The sequence below is a fragment of the Melozone crissalis genome, unplaced genomic scaffold (genome assembly GCF_028551555.1).
Source record: "Melozone crissalis strain CALT ecotype California unplaced genomic scaffold, PUWL_Pcris_2 ptg000017l_1, whole genome shotgun sequence".
In the NCBI taxonomy this organism is placed as follows: Eukaryota; Metazoa; Chordata; class Aves; order Passeriformes; family Passerellidae; genus Melozone; species Melozone crissalis.
The window spans coordinates 14,675,410-14,697,437 of NW_026535795.1; the positions used below are offsets into that span (position 1 = coordinate 14,675,410).

At 60.3% G+C, this 22,028-nt stretch overlaps 1 protein-coding gene across 5 annotated transcripts in view; it reads left to right on the forward strand.

Annotated features, from left to right (window-relative positions):
• Positions 1-22,028, forward strand: part of DLGAP4 (DLG associated protein 4) — a 156,555-nt gene that overhangs the window by 23,806 nt on the left and 110,721 nt on the right. For 4 of the 5 annotated variants that reach the window (XM_054274862.1, XM_054274864.1, XM_054274865.1 and 1 more), the window contains exon 2: positions 6,574-6,752. The exons of the other annotated variant lie outside the window; for it this stretch is intronic. The gene's annotated coding sequence lies outside the window, so the exon portion shown is untranslated. The remainder of the gene's footprint in view (positions 1-6,573; positions 6,753-22,028) is intronic. 5 annotated transcript variants of the gene reach the window in all.

The window sequence follows — 22,028 nt, forward strand, 5'->3', positions numbered from 1 at the left end:
GCTACAGACAGCTTCTGGAAAGGAGAATGAGGAATGAGATGGAGATGAGATGGAGAGCACAGAGTTGGAGCAATAGTGAGGTGCTAGAGAAGCAAATTTTCCCCTGATCTTTTCCTCTTCTCTCTATTGCAGCAGGGCAGGAGGGAGCCCCTCACAGAAGGGCCTTGGTTGTTGTTTTAAGGCAAAGGGATGTGCAGATGTGAAAGGGTGAGGGAGATGGGGGTTGTTTAGGGAGGAGACTGAAGGAAACCCCCCACACAAACACAGCTGTGCCATGGTGGGCTCCAGGTGAAGGCAGCAGCCAGGCAGGAGGAGCTGCTGAGCTCCTGGGAGTGGGGACACACTCAGTGTGTCACCTGTGTGTCACTGCCCGAGCCCCTGGGGACTCCAGCACTTCCACACCGAGGTGTTTGGAGGGGGCATTTCCCCAGGTGCCACAGGAGCTTGGGAAGCTGCTGAGCCTTTGGCAGCCAGGTCAGGACAGGGAGGTGTGAAACACCTGGCCAGGCACTGCCCTGGCCCTGCCCCAGCTCCTGAGGATGGGCAGCACCCAGCACCCCCATTCTCTGGAGTCCCTCAGCATGTCCAGCCCCCAGCACTGCCTGTCCTGCCCTCCATCCCAGCAGGGCAGGGGGCAAGGTGCCAGAGGTGTCCCCATGTCCCCCCCTGTGCCACAGGAGGGGATGCCCAGCTCATTCCCGCTCGTCCCATTACTGCCCATGACCTCAGCTGGCCCCTGTCCCTCCCTGCGGCCAGCCAGCCCTGCCTCCAGCCCCAGGCTCTGCCATGTGCCAGCTGACAGCTCCCTCCCATCCTGGGGAGCTCGGGGCTGTTCTGTCAGATGTCCCCAGGGGCTGCCACCCCAGAGAGCTGCTGTGTCTGCCTCCTCTCTGCTCCACCTCTCCCCATTCCAGGGATGACAGGCTGTGACAGTGGCAGTAATGCCACCCTAGGTGGCTCCCTAAAGGACCCCAGCCCCAGCCCTTGCTCCTCCCAAAGCTCTCTCCACTGAGCCCCCTCTCCATGGCCCAGCTGGCAGGGGATGCAGCCAGACTTGGCTCAGGGCAGTGCTGCCACAAGACTGGGGTGGGAAACTGCAGGAGAAAGATCTCCAAACCTGAAAGTGGGGATTTCTGCAGGGAGGCAGTGCTGGGGGTCCAGGGGGAGGTGACAGTGACCGCCAGCATGGCAGGGAGCCACAGGTCAGTGTTCCTGAGCTGGGAGAGCAGAGCTGGCAGCAGGGCTGGAACTGCTCCTGGGGCTGGAAGTGTTCCTGGGTTGGAAGGGCTCCTGGGGCTGGAAGGTCTTCTCAGGCTGGAAGGGCTCCTGGGGCTGGGAGAGCTCCTGGGGCTGGGAGGGCTCTTGGAGCTGGAAGTGCTCCTGGGTTGGAAGGGCTCCTCAGGCTGGAAGGGCTCCTGGGGCTGGAAGGGCTCCTGGTCTGGAAGTGTTCCTGGGTTGGAAGTGCTCCTGGGTTGGAAGGGCTCCTCAGGCTGGAAGGGCTCCTCAGGCTGGAAGGGCTCCTGGGGCTGAAAGTGTTCCTGAGGCTGGAAGGGCTCCTGGGGCTGGAAGGGCTCCTGGGCTGGAAGTGCTCTTGGGGCTGGAATTGTTCCTGGGGCTGGAATTGTTCCTGGGGCTAGAATTGTTCCTGGGGCTGGAAGTGTTCCTGGAGCTGGAAGGGCTCCTGGGGCTGGAAGGGCTCCTGGGGCTGGAAGTGTTCTTGGAGCTGGAAGTGTTCCTGGGGCTGGAAGGGCTCCTCAGGCTGCTGCTCCTGGGGCTGGAAGGGTTCCCGGTCTGGAAGTGTTCCTGGGCTGGAAGTGTTCCTGGGCTGGAAGGGCTCCTCATCCCCCCCCCCGCTGGAGGATCCTTGTCTGCCTTGGGGGAAGCCCGGCAGGCAGAGAGGCTCCTGCTGTCCTCTGAGCAGCCAAGGTCGTTTCTGGAGCCGGTGCAGATGCCAGCTGCCACGTGGCCTGTGCCCGCAGGAGCGGGGGTAATTAGCTGGAAAGACGGTCAGGCAGCATGGGAAATAGGAAATGGGAAATAATGGGAAACGGGAAATGGGAAATGGGAAACAGGAAACGGGAAATGGGAAATGGGCAAGGTGAGGAGGGAATGGCGGAGCCGTGCCTGGACTGGCGGCTTTCTGCTCCAGAGATACCTCTCTGTGCCCAGGCCTTCCCCCCAGGCTGTGGGGAGGTGTGGGCACAGCTGAGGTGTGGCTGGGGGCTGGCACTGGGTGCCCAAAGCAACCTGCATGTCCCCACAGCACCCTGTGTGCCCCCACAGCCTGTCCAGCCTCCCTGGCCAGGTGGGTTTGTTCCAGCTCGGTGCCCTCAGTGCTGGAGGAAGGAAGAGCTGAACTGACTCAATTGGGAACATGGAACAGCCACGCTGAGGGAGGAACAGGCAGCCATGGCAGTGCCCTCTGCAGTGCCAGTGCCCCATAGCCATGGCAGTGCCCTGCAACAATGGCAGCATCCCTCAGCAAGTACAGTGCCCATGGTGATGGCAGTGTCCCTCAGTGATGGCAGTGCCCCTCGGCAGTGGCAGTGTCCCTTGGCAGTGACAGTGTCCCTCGGCAGTGGCAGTGTCCCTGAGCAGTGCCAGTGTCCCTCGGCCGTGGCAGAAGTGGCAGAGCTGCTCCCTGGCATGGTGCCACCTCCGCCCTGGCTGTGCCCAGTGGTTCCTGCCTTGCTGCTCCTCCTGCAGCTCTGGAGCTGTCCTGCCCTGGGGGCTGGAGCTGGTGGAGGGCTGGCTGTGCCCTGCCCCCTCTCCTGGTTGCATTTCTGTCGGGTTCAAGGGGAACCTGCTCCAGGGCACTGGCACTGGGGCTGTGTGTGCCCTGGAGGGTGACTCAGAGCCCAGGGCAGTGTCCCCAGGCTGGGCACACCAGGTGCTCTGTGCTGCCTGACTGGACTCCTGCAATATCCCAGCCTGGGCTGTTGGTGCTCCAGGGGTGCTTTCAGAGATCCTGGCATGGTGATCCTGGAGCTCTGCTTCATGGCTGGCTGGGGCTGCTGCCCCTCTGCTGTGTGCCCCTCACTGTCCAGATGTGCTGCCCCTCTGCTGTGTGCCCCTCGCTGTCCAGATGTGCTGCCCCTGTGCTGTGTGCCCCTCACTGCCCACAGGGTGCTGGGCATGGCCCAGGGCATTTCTCCAGGCAGTGATGTCCAAGCCTGAGCACTGCCATAGCCACTGTCCCCATCCCTGGCAGATGGAGGCTCCTGGGCTGCTCCATCTCCTTGTCCTCATGGGTGGGATCAAGGGCCATGAGCCAGGGCTTTGGGAGAGCCAGGCACACTCCCTGGCTCTTCTCTTGACTCTCTGGGGTCTCTTTGGCACAGCCTTGCCCCTCCATGCCCCATGATGCCCAGCTGCAGGCAGAGGGGGTGCTCCCTGGCCATGCTGGGGAAGGGCTTGGTGCTGATGCTGTGCACTGCTGGGACCTGCAGCGTGTGGGGGCATTCACAGTGTGTGGGGACAGCCTGGTGCCACTGTCCCCAGAGTGCCCACTGTTCCCAGAGTGCCCACTGAGATCAGTCTGCTTGTGGTTATCAGTCTGGGAAACCTCCTGGAGAATGCTTTGGGGTCTCCTGAGGCGTCCAGGGCACTGGGGCAAACTGGTTTGTTAAGGAAACCAAGTGGGACAGTGAGCTGCTGGGACCAGCTGAGTGTCAGAGCTGGCAGGGAATGGTTTGGGAGGCTCTGGCTGCTGTTCAGGGATGGGGAACAGAATTGCAGCTGTTGGAGATGCCTGGATGTGCATCAGAGTGTGGGGAGATGGGCCCTGGGCTGTGCTGGGAGGGTGTGGAGGTGTCCTGGTGGTGGCCTCATCCAGACAGGGAGGGTGGCACAGCATTGTGAGGGGCTCCAGTGGCAGCTGTGGAGAGGCTGGCAGGGGCAGGGTCACAGAGGGGATGTTGGGGTGCTGGAGTTGTGATGTCCTGCTCTGACAGTCTGACCCTCCTCAGGTGGGCTCACCTTGGCTCCTCTGGTCTCCCCCAGCAGGGATGGGACCGTCCCAGGGCTCTGCCCTGGGGGAGCAGCCCCTGCTTTGGGTGGGGCTGGGTCTGCTCAGCCCCTCCTGCAGACCGAGCAGTTGGGAGTTCTTCTGTCTTACAAATTCAATTTACTTTTCTCTGACCCAAATGTCTTTCCCACCTTGCCAAGGAAGCATCTGATCAGCAGCAATTAGCAAAGCAAGCTGCAGTGCCTCGGGGAACACTCAGCAGATGTTCGGGAGCTCTGCGGGGGCAGGGGCAGGCCCTGGCAGGGCAGGGGAGGCAGCACTGGCACCTGGGCACCTCTCCACAGGCACAGCCTCTGCAGCCAGGGATGGGGATGAGCCTGGGAAGGGTCCAGGAGCAGCTGAGGGAGCTGGGAAGGGGCTCAGCCTGGAGAAAAGGAGGCTCAGGGGGCCCTCCTGGCTCTGCACAGCTCCTGACAGGAGGGGACAGCTGCTCCGGGGAACAGGGACAGAATGAGAGGGAACAGCCTCAAGCTGCACCAGGGGAGGTTTAGATTGGATAATATGGAAAATTTCTTCATGGAAAGGATGCTCAGGCACTGGCACAGCTGCCCAGGGCTGTGCTGGATTCACCATCCCTGGGAAGTGTTCAGAAAAGGTGGCTGTGGCACCTGGGGCCATGGCTTAGTGGTGGCCTTGGCAGTGCTGGGTTAAGCGCTGGATTCAATGACCTTAGAGGGATTTTCCAACCTTTATTTATCTGTGATTCCAACCCCCCCACAGCTGCCCAGGTTTTTGCTGTGGTTTGATCTCAGCTCACCTTGCCTTGTTGCTGCTCACCAGTGCATCCAGGGAGAAGCTGGACTCGGGCACTGCCTTCCCATCCATCATCAGTGATTCTCTTTTCATTTGCTTTTTGGGCTTCACCTTTTTAATCCAGCTGTCTCCTGCCTTACAAATGTTCTTCCCTCAATTACTTACACCAGACTGCAGGGCCGGTTCCATCCATCTCTGGCTGAGCTGGCAGAGCACAGGAGGGGCCACCCCAGTCACTGTCCCCTCCTCCCCAGCCTGCACTGGTGCCCAGCTGTCCTGCCCCTGGCAGGGGAGGCCTTCCCTGAGCTCTCAGCGCTGAGCCCATCCCGGGGGGCTCCTGCAGGGGGTGGGAGCAGGCAGCTCCCCTCCTCCTTCCCGGGGATGCAGGGGGACCCTTCCCCTTCCTGTCCCCCAGTGCTGCTGTGGGGATTCTCTCTACAGGCACACGGGGAAGGTGCCTGCCTCTCCCAGAGAGCGAGCTGGAGAGCAGGCAGCTCCTTCCTGCCCTGTGGAGCAGCTCCTGTCCCATCCCATCCCATGCCATCCCATGCCATCCCATCCCATCCCATCCCATCCCATCCCAACCCTGGGAGGTCCCCAGGAGAGGATGGCTCTGGGGGAGGAGCAGAGCCCTGCCCTGTGCACTGCGCCTCCCAGCTCCAGAGAGGGACTTCCAGAGAAGGGGTCCCGTGGCTGCTTGGGGCTGAGGGGCACTCGGGGCTGGTCCCCTCATGGAAGGACACATCCCACTGAGCACCGTGCTGTCCTTCCCGCTTGGGATTCCAGCTGCTGCCATTTGCAGCAGTGCTCTGGGTGCTGTGCCCTGTCCTGCAGCCTTGCAGAGCTGCTCAGCTGTGGCAGGACATGTGGCAGGACCCTCCCAGTGCCAGGGTGTGGCACAGCCATCTCTCCCTCTGCCAAATCCCAGACAAGGGACCAGCCCCACCATCCCTGTACCAAGACTGCTTCATCCCCTCCTAATGCTCTTATCTTGAAGGCTCCTCTCAGATTAAAGGCCCAGCAGCCAGTTCCCTCCCTGGATTTATTGCAATGCAGTTTTCTTCCCCTAATCTGATCTGGGTGTAAGCTGCTCTTTGGGAAGTGCATGGGGAGGACAGATGTGCCTGTCCCTGCTGTGGCAGCCAGGCTGGCAGAGAGCAGCAGGGAGGTGCCCTGCCCTTCTTGGTGCCATCTCTGGCTCTTAAGCCTTGAACTCCATTTCTCCTCAAACTGCTGAGAGCAGCTCTGTGGAGCCCCAGGCTGGTTTGGGACCCTCACAACCAGAAAGACCTTGAGGGGCTGGAGCGTGTCCAGAGAAGGGAACGGGGCTGGGAAGGGCCTGGAGCACCAGGAGCAGCTGAGGGAGCTGGGAAGGGGCTCAGCCTGGAGAAAAGGAGGCTCAGGGGGACCCTTCTGGCTCTGCACAGCTCCTGACAGGAGGGGACAGCCAGGGGGGTTCAGGCTGTGCTCCTTGGGAGCAGGGGCAGCATGAGAGGAAATGACCTCAAGGTGTGCCAGGGGATGTTTAGTTTGGGTATTAAGGAAAATTTCTTCATGGGAAGGGTGCTCAGGCACTGGCACAGCTGCCCAGGGCAGTGGTGGAGTCACTGTCCTTGGCAGTGCTCAAAAGGCGAGTGGCACCTGGGGACAGGGGTGAACATGGTGGCAGTGCTGGCTGGGTTTGGTGATCCAGCAGGTCCTTCCCACCTTAACAGCTCTGTGCCCTGAGCCAGGGCAGAGCCTGGGGCGCACCCACAGCTCCCTGGGCTCACGTGTGCATTGTCCCTCCTCAGCCCAAGGGTCACCGAGCTGCCACCACCCAGAGCCAGCACATGGGCCACCAGCGTCCCCCTGCCCGCCGCGGATGACGGCAGCATCCTGCAGCAGCTGTGCCACCCACGAGAGCTGTGCCACCCACGAGAGCTGTGCCACCTGCAGCATCTGTGCCACCCACGAGAGCCACGCCCAGCCCGTGAGTGCTCGGGGCAGGACTTTGGGGACACGGGGTGGCTCTGGGGGTTCCGTGGGTCAGGGGCACGAGGAGTCTGTGGACGCTGGGGGTTATGTCCTCCCGTGGGGTGCTGCTCTTTGCCCAGGGTGGCAGCAGACACGCTGCTGGCAGGGCAGGGGCACAGGGCTGTTAAGGGCACAGGGCTGAGCTGCTGTGAGGTGCTGGCAGTGCCCCAGCGTGGGGACAGAGGGTGCCTGGAGGACACTGCTGTGGACACTGCAGGGCACTGTTGCAGGTGTCCCTGGGGCAGGGAGGAGAGCCCACAGAGAGCCCCAGCCATGACCCAGGTGGGGAGCAGACCCACAGCCCAGCATGGGCTCCTTGGGGCTCCCTGGGTCTGCCCTGGCCGTGCTTTGCCCTGGGCTCTGCACCCTCAGCCTGGGATGTGCTCCCCGAGCTCTGGGCTCGCTGTGGGCATGCTGGGCACGAGTAGGGTGCAGGGGCTCAGCACCATGACTGGCCAGGGAACGTGCCAGCCCAGGGGAAGCCTGTGTTCCCCCTCAGGAAAGGACAGGGCTCTGTGCTTGGGTAGAGCTGTGGCAGCTGCTGGCCCATGGAGAAGGGACGTGTTCTGAAAACACAGGCAGGGTGAACACACAGGGCAGACCTGCAGAGGAATAAATCCCATGGCTTTCCTGCATCAGGAAAGATTTCCTGGTGTGTTCCAGAAGGTGACACCAGCTCCATCAGCCCAGCCCACCCAAACACACAAAGAGTCTGGGTTTGGCCTCCCAAGGAGACAAGATGGGCAGAAACCCCAGTGAGCACCCAAAGCGTGTCAGGGGATTGTCCTACACAGCCTGGCAGCAGCTGTGGGAGCCCAAGGGCTGGGAATGCTGCAGAGGCTGCTGTGGATGCCCTGTGCTGCTGTGGGAGTGTGACCGTGTTCACAGGAGTCTCAGGTTGAGAGAAGAGACGAGGATCTGACTCCATGTTTCAGAAGGCTGATTTATTATTTTATGATATATATTACATTAAAACTATACTAAAGGAATAGAAGAAAGGATTTCATTAGAAGGCTAGCTAAGAATAGAACAGGAAGGAATGATAACAAAGGCTCTGTCTCAGACTCTCTGTCTGAGCCAGCTGGGCTGTGATTGGCCATTAATTAGAAACATCCAACGTGGGCCAATCACAGATGCACCTCTTGCATTCCACAGCAGCAGATAACCATTGTTTACATTTTGTTCCTGAGGCCTCTCAGCTTCTCAGGAGGAAAAACCTTAAGGAAAGGATTTTTCATTAAAGATGTCTGCGACAATGGGAGCCCTGTCCTGCCGGGTGTGCCCTGTCCTGCTGTGGGTGCCCTGTCCTGCTGTGGGTGCCCTGTCCTGCTGTGCCCTGCCCTGCTGTGAGTGCCCTGTCCTGCTGGATGTGCCCTGTGCTGCTGTGGGTTCCCTGTCCTGCAGTGCCACCAGGCAGAAGTAAAGCACAGCTTCCCCAGAGAGCTCACTCAGTGTGGGGAGCCCAGGCATTCCCAGCACGGCATTTCCTCACTGCAGCTGCTGCTGTGAGTTGTGTCACACCATAATCCATGGGGGTTTTTGGCCAAGCTGATCTCTTTGCACCTCTTTGGACCAATCAAAGGGGTCTTTGCAGCCTTCTGGGCCGTTCTGGAAGAGGAGCTCTGCAGGCTGGATTCTGGATGGCTCTCCCAATATCAAGGCTCTGGCAGTGGTGCAGGGATGTGAAGGAGATTTGGGGATGAGGATGGAGGTCGGACACACACCCATGGGGTGGCTGCTGTGCTGGGGTGAGGATTCAGGCCCTGCCCAACCCAATCACAGCCCCTCTGTAGGCAGGAAGCCTTCCTCAGCCCACCTCCTCCTCCTCCCAGCAGTGTCAGCTGGGCAGTGCCTGCTGAGGGCTGGGACACAGCCACACTCTGGGCAGCACCAGGGACAGGGACAAGGACAGGAGGTCGGGTGGGTTTGGGGGTTCCCTGGGGGTGACATCAAGAGGGAGCGTGAGACAAAACTTGCTTTGGGATGTGGGAAGGAAGACCTGGAGCAAATGGTGCCAGTCCCCATGGGGCACAAAGGTGAAAGGTTCACAGGACAGTGATGTCCTTAGAGTGGGAGAAACCTCTGGGAATGCCCCTGGGTATTGGGGGGTCCCCAGACCCGCTGGGGGGGACTCCCCTCCCCTGGGGGACCCCAACACCACGGTGGGAGCAGCAGCAGCCCCAGCTCCCTGCCCCCAGCAGCCATCAGCTGCCTCCTTCCCTTCTCTGCAGCTGCTGGATTTCTCTCTGGGCTGTTTTTTCAATGTATGTGACACATGTTTGGTTCGAAGCGCTTAATTGCCTCTTGGGATGCATTTCATTTATTCATTAAGAGAGAAATTGGAGTTGTTGGGTTTGCTTTATTTTGCTATTTTTTTCCTTCTTTTTTTTTCCTTTCTCTATCCTGTAAGGAAAGGGTGAGGGAAAAAACTCCACATGTGTGTGCCCAGCCTCTCTCCTCTGTGCCCCCCAGCCTCTCTCCTCAATTCCTTTCAGCCTCTCCTGTTGCTCCTGACCAGGAGAGTGGTGATCCCTCTCCAATCCCTCTCCACCTGGGATGAGATGGTACAAGAGCCCTGGGATGGCTTTACTTGTGTTGCTCAAGGGTCAGGCCAGGGCTGTGTGCATGGGATGCACTCCTGCCCTGCCTGTGCCACTGGGATACCCCTGGGTGGGAATGGTGCCATTTCCTGCTCTGGGGACTGGGAAAGGCCAGGATGGATGTTAAGGGTTGGTGTCTGTGGCCTGGGCCATGCCTTCAGAGCAGGGTCTGTGCAAGCAAAGCTCTGTAGATCCATCTCCTGGCTGAAGCCAAAGCAGGAGGCACACACCTGGGAGAAACCCCTGGGCACTCAGGAGAGGATAAATGGGGATTCTTTGGGATAGGCAGAGATCCAGGCAGGCAATGGACTTGGTTTGTGTGGAGATCGAAGAGGAAACTGTGGGCAAAGAGATGGCTGGAGAACAAAGGCAGGGATGGATGGATGGATGGATGGATGGATGGATGGATGGATGGATGGATGGATGGATGGATGGAGGGATTTGTCCTAAAGAGCTGCCTGAATCCAGAAGGGTGTGGTGGTAGATGCTGGGGTGGGAAGATGGGGCAGAGCCAGACCCACAGGCTCCACTGAGGGCAGGTGTATCCTGACCCCACACATCCCTCAGGACTTCATCCCAGAGGCTTTGGTGCCTGGAATCCTCCCCAGGACCCTGCCCCAGACACGGATCTGCTACCAGGGTTTGCTGTCCCTTGTTTTTAGGGTTTGATGTTTTAGTCTTCCTCCTCCTCAGCTCTCATCAGCATCAACATTCCCACTAGGAATGGGTGGGCTGGGCCAAGCCTACAGGAATTTTCTGTCCCTTGTGAGAGGTACCCCCCTCCCTCCCTGCATCCCCTTTGCTCGGTCCCAGTGCCCAGAGCAGGAAGAGCCATGGATTTTAGGGGCAGATCTCCTCCTGAGGGGCTCCCTGCATTTCCTGAATCTTGGCTCCACAGTGCTCCTGCCCTGGGCTGAATCCCCTGAAAACTTGTTCCCTGGAAAGGAGGATGCTGTCCCTGGATTTCTCCATCCACCAGTCCCTGAGGAACACAAATCCAGTCTCTGTGTTCCTGGAGAGTTGTGCCAAATGTTTGGGTGGCTCCCAAACCCCTGGTAATGAGGGATCTCGTGCACCAGCAGATGTGGGGGTTGTTTCTCTGTGGGTTCTGGGAAGTGCCATGAGTCTGGGAGGAGAAAGCTGCCAGGGGCTGGCAGTGTGGGGATGCATCAGCAGGCTGGGATTGGCAGTGGATGGCTTCCAGCATGGAATCACAGCTCTGGGAAGGGGCAGCCCTGCTCCTGGGGCTCAGCACAGACCCTGCCCTGCGCAGGTGAGCAGCTTGCCCAACAGCAGATGCCAAAATGGAACAGGTCCCCCCAGCCCAATCCAAGTTCCCCCAGACCTGGATCCGTGTCCCTGTGGCGCAGAGTCCCCACAGCACCTGACCTGTGCTCCCAGGGATGCTCTGCCCTTCCCAAGCCCTTGTCCTGCTTCCAGCCAGCTGCCGCAGACCAGCGAGCCTTCTTCCCTCTGCCTTCTCCTCCTCCTCCTCCCACTTCCCAGGTCTGGAGGGAGAGCTCAGCTGGGGCTGTCTGTGCCAGAGACAAGCACAGGGAAATGGGAACGGCTGGTGCTGCTCCCGCCAGGCTGCCTGCCAGGGAAGCTTTGGCTTTATCTCCCGAGCCAGGCACCCTGGCAAGGGAACCAAGGCCTGCCTGGGGCAGGAGGAGGTGCTGGTGCTGCTCCAGACCCCTGGGCTGGCTCCAGAGGGGTTGTTTTCCTCCCGAGCAGCACTGCAGCACTCACACAGAAGGATTTGCAATGCAGAGGAAACCTCCCACCCGCCACGCGGCAGCGTGGGCAGCGAGCGGAGCCGGCAGCGGCTGCGCTCCCACGGGCTGGGCCCCACACCCTGCCCTGCCCGGGCACCTTGGGCCTGTCCTGCCTCTGGCACCCCTCCCTGCCAGGAGGGACCATGGGGACCCTCTGGGCACCATGCCCTGAGGACAGGGCTCTGCCTGGCACCATGGAGGTGATGCTCTGCTCCCTGCTGCTTTGGGGCTTCTGTCTCCTTCCAGCGCTGCATTCTCTCTGCCCGCTGAGCAGGGACAGGGTGGCTGGCACAGCTGGCATGGCTGGCATCACTGAGTGCCTTTCTTGGTGTCCTGGGCATGGAGAGCACTATGGGGAGGCAGTGCAGGTGTAGGAGAGGGAATCTAGGGTCTGGGATCCAGCAGATCCGTGTGTGATCCATGGCTGGGTGTTTGGCAGGAGGAAGGGCCCTGAGGTGTCACAGGTCAGCCCCACGTCCAAAGGCAGGACACGGCTCCTGGTGCCCTCAGGTCTTGCTGGGAGAGTGAGGGTGTCTGGTGGAGGTTGGTTTTGGAGGGATAGTGTGTGTCTGGTCCTTAGTGAACCAGGAATTCCACAGGACTGGTGGGAATTCCCACAGGCTGGGTGGGAGAGGGAACCATCCCTGGGTTTGGGGATGTTGGTCATATCCTTTCCTAGGAAGGCCACCATGCTCTGCTCCCTGCAGAAGCTTCAATGTCACCTGTGGGGGGAAGGACCCCCCTGCCAGACCCAGAGGAGCTGTTTGTGCCTTCCTCAGTCCCTCCATGGGGCAGGGAAGGTTTGGGTGATCCCAAGGTCACCCCTTTCCTGAGGCTGGGCTGAGGGACATCACAGTGCTTTGGGCTGCTCATCCTGAGGAAATGGCTCTGGTGGCCCCCATTGCTTCCCCCTGAGCTGAGGGGGATCTGGGGTGATCTGGAGGGAATGCCTTGGAATTTCTGGGCTCTGGGTGTCTTGAGCCAGGCAGGACATTCAGGGTTGAGCAAGGACTCCAGAGCACAGCCCCATCTCCTCCCACCGTCGTTGCCTCCACACCCTGTTGAGCAGGAGGCCTGAGCCCCATCCTGGGCAGTGGAGGATGCCCTGCTCTGTCCTGAGCTGTCACCTGTGCTGTCACCTGGCTGAGTCAGGGTGGGAGCTGCAGGGACCTGTGCTGGAGCACAGCTGGGACACTGCAGGACACATTTCCATGGAAGCCCAGGGAGGTGAGGGGCTTTCCCTGCTCTCCTGGTTTGCCAGCACTGCTGGGCTGCTGGATGTACATGGCAGGGGCTGGAGCCAGATAAGCTTTAAGGTCTCTCTCAACCCAAAATATTCTGTGATCCCACATCAGGAGCTCTGCTCCCTCACAAAGGGTGGGTTGGCAGGAGGGGAGGAATTTCTCCAGCTCCTGAGAGGAGGCAGAGCCCCCCCTGGAGAGCCCTGGGGAGTGGGACCCCCGGGAGGCTCGGCAGGGCTGTGTTTTCCTGCTCAGAGCACAACTGTCAATGGCAAAGCCTCGGCACAGACTCCATTGCTGAGAAACACTGTGGGCTGGGACATTTTGGAGAAGATTTTTAGCTGCAGCAAAGAAATTTGGCAGCTTGGAAGCAATCTAATCATCCTCCTCCCATATGCTTGGTGCTATTTAAAAGGGAGCATGTACCCGATTCCTTCCGACCAGCACGCTGACATTTCCACTGTGCGTTTGGAAATAAATTTGGCATCCGCTGTCAGAATCTCAGACTGAGCCCAGAGTGGCTAATTTGGGCTCTGAGTGCCTCTGCAGAGCACCTTTCCCTGCTGGCAGTGCCCGAGGAGCCAGGGCAGGGTCTGCTTCCCACGGGCGCTGCCAGCCTTGGGGACGGGGTGCAGCAGAGCCTGGGGCCTGGCAGTGGCTCCAGCCCTTCGCAGCAGCCCCTCAAGCTGAGGCTTCAGGGTGGGGCTGTGCTGGATCCCCTGAGGCACAGCACAGAGGCACAGGGAGCCCTGAATGCCTGGGCTCGTCCTGAGCCAGGGCTCTGTCCTGCTCCGGGCCCTGGGCTCTCTGAAACCGCCCTGAAACCTCCCTGAAACATCCCTGACACCTCCCTGAAACCTCCCTGAAACCTCTCTGAAACCCCTCTGAAACCTCCCTGAAACCCCTCTGAAACCTCCCTGAAACCTCCCTGAAACACCTCTGAAACCTCCCTGAAATATCCCTAAAACCTCCCTGAAACCTCTCTGAAACGTCCCTGAAATCTCCTTGAAACCTCTCTGAAACTTCTGTGAAACCTCTCAGAAATCTCTCTGAAACCCCTCTGAAGCCTCTCTGAAACCTCCCTGAAACCTCTCCTGCCCAACACCCAGGGCTGGCAGGCCATGGAGGGGCACTTGGGGGGCATTTAGGGTCCCCTCAACTCCCTTCTCCTGTCACACAGCTGGAGGGGGGTGCCCCAGGAATGTGGGGGTGGCAGTGCTGCCCCAGCTGTGCTGGGCTCTGCACTCAGCTCTGGCTGCACCCGGGAAAGGGGCAGGAAAGGGACAGGAAAGGGCAGGAAAGGAGCAGGAAAGGAGCAGGAAAGGAGCAGGAAAGGGCAGGAAAAGGGCAGGAAAAGGGCAGGAAAGGGACAGGAAAGGGCAGGAAAGGGGCAGAAAAGGGCAGGAAAGGGGCAGAAAAGGGGCAGAAAAGGGACACTTCTGCCACCTGCCTTGGGGGGACACATGTGGGGACCTGGGCACGATTGTGCCCATCCCGCAGATGTGACAGCGAGGATGGCTCCTGTCCCCATCCCACAGGTGTGACAGTGAGGGGCGTTTCCTGTCCCTGTCCCGCAGGTGTGACAGCAAGGTGTGGCTCCTGTCCCCATCCCGCAGATGTGACAGTGAGGGGCGGTTCCTGTCCCCGTCCCTCAGGTGTGACAGAGAGGATGGCCCCAGGCACGCGGTATGTTTGGAGGCTGTGTCGGGATGTTGGGAGGCTGTGTCTGGTGTCCTGCCCGCCTGTCTCTGGCTCGGGTCGGGGTCGATGGGCTGTCCCTGGAGATGACACCGGGTGCCACCTCTGTAAGCAGGATCTGTCCCCTCCCCTCATCCACAATCCCAGCTCCCTTCAGGTCCCAGCCCCGCCGAGCCCTGCCCTGGCCACAGCCGGGACTCAGGAGACACAGGGCTCTGAGCCCAGCCAGCCCCGGGGACAACCTTCCTCCCCTCCTCTTCCTCCCAGCGCTGCTGTGCTGGGGTGAGGGAGGAAGAGGAGGGCAGGTTGGGAACACCTGGTGGGCTGGATGGATGGATGGATGGATGGATGGATGCATGGATGGATGGATGTGTGGATGGATGGATGATGGATGGATGGATGGATGATGGATGGATGGATGGATGATGGATGGATGATGGATGGATGGATGGATGGATGATGGATGGATGGATGGATGGATGGATGGATGGATGATGGATGGATGGATGGATGGATGGATGGATGAGGGATGGATGGATGATAGATGGATGGATGGATGGATGGATGGATGGATGATGGATGGATGGATGGATGGATGGATGGATGGAGGGATGGATGATGGATGGATGGATGATGGATGGATGGATGATGGATGGATGATGGATGGATGGATGGATGGATGGATGGATGGATGAGGGATGGATGGATGATAGATGGATGGATGGATGGATGGATGGATGATGGATGGATGGATGGATAGATGGATGGATGATGGATGGATGGAGGGATGGATGATGGATGGATGGATGATGGATGGATGGATGATGGATGGATGATGGATGGATGGATGGATGGATGGATGGATGGATGGATGGATGGACGGACTCATGGATGGATGGATGGATGGATGGATGGATGGATGGATGGATGGATGGGGAATCCATGCCCGGAGCATCCCCGTGTCCCCCCCGTGCCATTGGCTTCTCTAACGCCGCTGCAGCGGGATCAGAGCCGGTGAGTCGTGAGCTGAGCCCGCCAGAGCCACTCCCGAGGATTCGGGTGAATTATGGAGATGGGAATCACGCAGCAATCCAGGCATGGACAATGTCCTGAGGGGGCAGCAGGGCTGGAGGTTTCCTGGGATCTAATTAGTGCTCAAACAGCCCCTCCTGGATGGGCTCTGTGCCTGCCCTCAGCACCCACCTCCAGCTCCGGCCGTGGGGACAGGGGACACGGGCTGGCACAGGAGACACAGGGTGGCACAGGGTCAGGGGCCATGGACACAGCCAGGGAAAGACATTGGGGCAGGGAAAGAACAGATTCCTCTGGCCCCAGGTAGGAGGTGGGAGCTTATGTCTCCCCTGGCCAGGCTGAGCACTGGGGCACAGGGACAGGCTGGGACAGGCTGGGGACAGGCTGGGGACAGGCTGGGGACGGGCTGGGGACAGGCTGGGACAGGCTGGGGACAGGATGGGACAGGCTGGGTACATGCTGGGGACAGGCTGGGGACATGCTATTCCCCTGTTCAGTGCCTGGCAGCCCCTGGGATGGGTGATGTGCTGGGCTGGGAGCAGCACTTCATGTCTGCAGCAGAGCTGTGAGGGGGCAGTCCTGCCCTGGAGCCCCTCCTTGTCACCTGAGGGTGACAAAGGCTGGATTCTTCATGGAGGGAAGAGCTGGAGCTTCCTCACAGTTCTGCTGCAGAGGCAGCAGCTGGTGCAGCCTTGGGGCCCAGCCCAGCCCCTCAGGGCTCGCTCCCAGGGCCCAGGGCAGGCTGGCACGGAGTTCTATGCCTGGCTCTCTTCTGGAGCTCCTTCCCTGCCCTCTGCCCTGCAGGGACCTGCAGTGTGGGATGTGCTGGCTCAGGAACAGCCCCAGCAGTGTCCTGACCCCGTGTCACGGCCCAGGAGCCCCTCAGCAGGGCCAGCACCCCTGGGTGCTCTGTGCAGGGATCCCTGCAGGTGCTGGGGAGGCTCCCCCAGGGCTGGGGCTGCAGCTCAATCCCTGCCAGGAGCCAAAGCCAGTCTGGGCTGCAGTGGGGGATCCTGATCCTGGCCAGTTTACCTGTCCTTGGCTGAGGAGCCTCTCCAGGCACACCCAAGGGCTTTGCCTGGGAGCAGGACAAATCCTTCCTGCTCCAGGAGGCACCTGGGCAGGGATTCAGCTCTGGAGGAGCCACAGCTGCTCCTCTGGGCTGGTGTCTGCTGGGGAAAAGCCGCTGTCCTGGAGGGGCTCCCTGGGGCTGACCCCTTTGTCCTGCATCACCCCTGAGCACCCACCCCACCCTGCACGGCTGGCCCTGAGCCCTGGGGGTGCCCCAGTGCCACCAGGCACGGCCCCAGCTCCCCCAGCAGGCACAGGCACAGCACAGGGGCTGCACAACCCTGGGGTCACTCACTGCCCTCTGTTCTCCGCTTGGCTGAAAGAGTTCAAGTTGTGGAGGAGTGATGAAGGAAAGTGGAGATTCAGGGAATTATGGAATCCCCAAATGGTTTGGGTTGGGAGGGACATTAAAGCTCATCCAGTCCCATTCCCTGCCCTGGGCAGGGACACCTGCCACTGTCCCAGGCTGCTGCAAGCCCCAATGTCCAGCCTGGCCTTGGGCACTGCCAGGGATCCAGGGGCAGCCACAGCTGCTCTGGGCACCCTGTGCCAGGGCCTGCCCGCTCTCACAGGGAACAATTCCTGCCCAATATCCAATCCAGCCCTGCCCTCTGGCAGTGGGAGCCATTCCCTGTGTCCTGTCCTTGCAGGCCCTTGTCCCCAGTCCCTCTCCAGCTCTCCTGGAGCCCTTTGGGCACTGGAAGGGGCTCTGAGCTCTCCCTGGATCCTTCTCATCCCCTGTGTGACCATCCTCAGCTCTCCCAGCCTGGCTCCATAGTGAGGGGCTCTGAGTGAGCTGGCTCTGGGAATGGGGTTGTGAACCCCTTCATGTGCAATCAAGAGAAACACTGTGGGTCCAGCTGATCCCCAATGGACCCACACTGGGGGTGGTTCCTCATTTTACCCTGCCCCACACCCTGTGCAGTGACCTTGGAAGAGCCTCCTGCTCAGGTGGCCTTACACCAGCCCTGCAGGGCTGTGCTGAGCAGGGCTGGGTGCCCTGGGCAGGGCAGGGGCTGTGCCAGCTGCTGAGGCCCTGGCACAGGTGCCCAGAGCAGCTGTGGCTGTCCTGGATCCCTGGCAGTGCCCAAGGCTGGGCTGGGTGGGGATCCAGGACCTGTCCAGCCTGGTGGAAGGTGTCTGTGAAGCCAGAGCTGTGCCTGGCATGGGTGGAACAAGATGATTTTTAAATCCCTTCCCACCCAAACCATCCTGGGCTGCCGTGGCTCTGCAGGGCCCAGCAGGTGCTGCCCTGGCTCTGTGCCCAGGAGCCCTGAGAGGACAGGGAGGGCACAGCTCTGAGCCCTGGGGCCACAGGGCCTGAGGGGAGCCTGGGCACACGGGCACGGACAGGACACATGGACACAGACAGGACACACAGACAGAGCACACAGACACAGGACACACAGACACAGACACAGACACAGACAGGACACACAGACACAGACAGGGCACACAGACAGGGCACACAGACACACAGGGCACACGGGCACGGACAGGACACATGGACACAGACACAGGACACACAGACAGAGCACACAGACACAGGACACACAGACACAGACACAGACACAGACAGGACACAGACAGGACACACAGACACAGACAGGGCACACAGACACACAGGGCACACGGGCACGGACAGGACACACAGACACAGACAGGACAAATGGACACAGACAGGACACACAGAGAGGACACACAGACACACACAGGACACACAGACAGCCCTTCCCAGCTGTGATATGCACACTGCACTGGGTGGATATTCCAGGACTCAGTGAGCAGTGCCACCTGCCCTGTGTCCCTCTGCTGTCACTGCTGTTCTCAGCAGTGTTTTGGGAGCTCCCTGCCCTGCCCAGGCCCTGGGGTGCTGCCCCTCCCCTGGCTGCTGGCAAAGGAGCCACCCCAGCCGCTCTTTGGGGGTACAGTGGCATCAAAGCAGAGGGGAGAGCGAAACCCGTGGTGGGCACACAGCCCAGTGGGGAAGGCTGGGGTGACCTGGGTTCTTTGACAGGCCTGGGGAGAAGTGAATGACAGATGTGACACATGTGGTCTCCATGACAACCCACAGCTGGCTGGGCAGGAGCTCCAGGGGCAGCAGCACTGTTTCCCTCCTCCAGGGAGCCTGGGTCGTTACAGATGCACTCAGAAATGGGCATAGCCAGATATGCTGGTATTCTCAAACCTCTGGAGATCAGGGCATACAGGATAATCATCCCAAAGGCTGCTCTGCTGGAGCTGCTGCCCCTGGCAGTGTGCGCCCATGGCCCCCCAGAGCTGGGCTGGAGGGTGGGGATGGAGGAGGAAGAGGAGAAGGAGACAGAGAAGGAGGAGGAGGAAGGACTGCCAGTACCAGCACACACAAATTCTGTGGTTTTTGTTGTGTTGTTGCAAACTGGGAGGTCAGGAACATGCACCAGGCTCAGAGCCAGCTAAACAGCTGGGAATCCTAGGGAAATCCTAAAATGGCTTGGGTTGAGAGGGACATTAAAGCTCATCCAATGCCACCCCTGCCCTGGCAGGGACACCTCCCACTGTCCCAGGCTGCTCCGAGCCCCAGTGTCCAACCTGGCCCAAGACACCTCCAGGGATCCAGGGGCAGCCACAGCTGCTCTGGGCACCCTGTGCCAGGGCCTGCCCACCCTCAGAGGGGAGAATTCCCTCCTAAAATCCCATCTGACCCTACTCTCTGGCAGTGGGAGCTATTCCCCTTGTCCTGGTATTCCAGGCCCGTGTCCCCAGTCCCTCTGAGCTCTCCTGGAGCCCCTTTAGGCTCTGGAAGGGGCTCTGAGCTCTCCCTGGACCTTTCCCTTCTGGAAGCTCCTCAGGAGCACCATCTCCTGATGGAGCCCTGCTCCATGGCTTCCCTCCCCCTGGAGCCTGAGGGATTCCTGAGCCCAGAATCCTTCCCGAGCTGTGCTGGGCCCTGGGGCAGCCGGCACAGACCCTGCCCCACCGTCCTGGGGAGGGAAGGGGCTCAGCAGCAAGGGCAGGAACACACAGGGACAGCCTCTGCAGCCCCCTGTGCCTGCTATTGCTATAATAAGTCTCAGTCATGTGTCTGGAAGGGCTGAAGGGAAAATCTATTTTTCTCCTGTTTGCCGGCTCTGCCTGTGACAGGGGCTCTGCGGGCACGGGCTCTGCGGAGCCGGCGCCGGCTTTTCCTGGTGTTTGTGTGGGTTTGCACATGGCAACGGCACAGAGAAAAGCCTTTTTTTATTTTTTTTTTTATTTTGAAGAAGAAAAAGCAAATGTGATTGTGAAAAGCAGCTCGAATTTGCAGGGAAGAGCCGGGAGAGGGGCAGGGATGCAGACAGGGATGGGAGCGCGCTCCGTTGTGGCACCGCTGGGGTTCCTGCTCACCCCACACAGCCCAGCCTGGGGGCTGCGCTCCAAGGACACCCCAAACCCCCCTGGGCAGGTTCCTCATGGCCAGGGGGAAGCAGGTCAGCCTCAGGCTGGAATTCTGCAGGGAATTTCTGTGCTAGAAAAGACTCAGGTTTTCCATGCCTCAGTCCTCAGGTGGTGCCAGGGAAGGTTTGGATTCGGTATTAGGGAAAATTTCTTCATAGGAAGGCAGTGGCACAGCTGCCCAGGGCAGTGATGGAGTCACCATCCTAGAAGTGTTCAAAAACCATGTGGCTGTGGCACCTGGGGACATGGCTTAGTGGTGGCCTTGGCAGTGCTGGGTTAAGGATTGAATTCAATGGTCTCAGAGGACTTCTTCAACCTTAATGATTCCATCCTTTGGGAAGCTGTGGTGGCAGAGGGAATGGAGAGGTCAGGCTCTGCCAGGAGCTCTGTGCTGAGCCAGCAGGAACAGCACCTCAGAGATCTGGTCAGCTCTGGTCACTGCTGGTCAGCCCTGGTCACTGCTGGGGCTGTGGGGACAGTGGGCTGTGGGGACAATGGGGGCAGTGGGCTGTGGGGTCAGTGGGCTGTGGGACAGTGGCTGTGGGGACAGTGGCTGTGGGGACAGTGGCTGTGGGACAGCGGGGGCAGTGGGCTGTGGGGACAGTGGGTGTGGGGACAGTGGCTGTGGGGACAGTGGGCTGTGGGACAGTGGGGACAGTGGGTGTGGGGACAGTGGGCTGTGGGGACAGTGGCTGTGGGGACAGTGGCTGTGGGGACAGTGGGCTGTGGGGACAGTGGCTGTGGGGACAGTGGGTGTGGGGACAGTGGGCTGTGGGGACAGTGGCTGTGGGGACAGTGGCTGTGGGGACAGTGGGCTGTGGGACAGTGGGGACAGTGGGTGTGGGGACAGTGGGCTGTGGGGACAGTGGCTGTGGGGACAGTGGCTGTGGGGACAGTGCCATCGCAGCCCCCAGCTGTGCCAGGCCCTCGTGCCCCGCTGTCCCTCCTGTCCCCTCCCTGCCGTGCCCCGGTGCCCCGCAGCCCCGCAGCTCCGGCTCTGCCCCGGCTGCAGCCGCCGCTGCCTCGGGAGCGCTCCCGGCTCGGGCCCATCGCGGCCCTCCCACGGCTGCTGCATGCGTCACTTTGTTCCCCTTCCTCACACAAGTGCCCTTTAGATATTTATACAGCGTTCTCCTGTTCCCCTGCAGCGCTGCCTTTCTAGGCCATACAAATGAGATTCCCTCGCTCGCTGCTGTAGCTCATCCCCCAGCCCTGCCTCCCTCCGGCTGCGGCGCTCCGGCTTTTTGCTTTCTCCTTCTCCTGCCTGATGGCTCTGTCCCCGTAAGAGCCTCCCTGGGAATTGTAGGGCACGCTCCTAGCACGGCATAAAAATAGGATTAGGAGCTGTTTTGTCCTGTGAAGGATTGTTCTGGGCTCCCAGCTGCAAACTCTTCTGTGCCCTGTGCCCACACGGAGGCTTCCAGCTCTCCGTGCCCAGCTCAGTGCCCACCTCCTGCAGCAGCCCCTGGCACTGGGGGGTCTGTGGGACACCCCCAGCTCTGTCCCTGTCACTGACCAGACAGTTCTCCATGAGCAGCTGGACAGGGGGACATCGCTGCCTGCTCCACCTGTGCCTCCAGTGCCCCACACCATTCCTGGGGCGGCCCTGCCCCATGCCAGACCCCAGAACAGCCTCCGAGCCTGGCTGTGGCTCTTGTGCCCTCCAAGTGCACCCTGAGCCCTAGATATGAGTCACAAAACCCCTCTGCCCCACATCTGAGGGTGATGGTGTCCCTTCAACCCTCATCCATGGGCCCCTGCACCTCTCAGTCCCACACCTATGGAGCCCAATGCCCCCGACCCCTCTCTGGGTGTCCTTGTTCTCCCTTAACCTCACATCTATGGGTCCAAACACCCCTCAGACCCAGTCTGTGGGGCCCAATGCACCTCTGACCCCCATCTGTGAGGTTCAAACCCCATCTAAGGATCCAAACCCTCCTCAACTCCCCACTTATGTGTCTCAATATTCCCTGACCCCCATCTGTGAACACAAACAACTCCCCAAAGCCCATTTATGGGACCCAAACACCCATTTATGTGTCTAACACCCCCTAAATCCTCACTTGTGTGTCCTGACCCCCCATCCCTGCCATACTTATGGCTCAGGGTGACCTAGGCTGTGTGGTCCCACAGGTGGCACCCCATTACTCAATGGTGTTGGGGTGTCACAGGGACTTCACCTCCTTGTTATGTCCTGGCACCTCTCTGGGACAGAGCTGAGGGTCACAGGGGGGGAAGATGTGGGGCTTGGGTGTGGGCTCTGTCTCCTCCCTGGCTGGGGCCTGGTGTGGTGCCAGTGCTGGTGCCAGTGCTGGTGTGCAGCCATCAGGAGCTCCTGCCTGCATCCCCCAGGGTGCCCTCCTGGCCTGAGGCAGCCCAGGTGGCTCTGGGGCAGTCC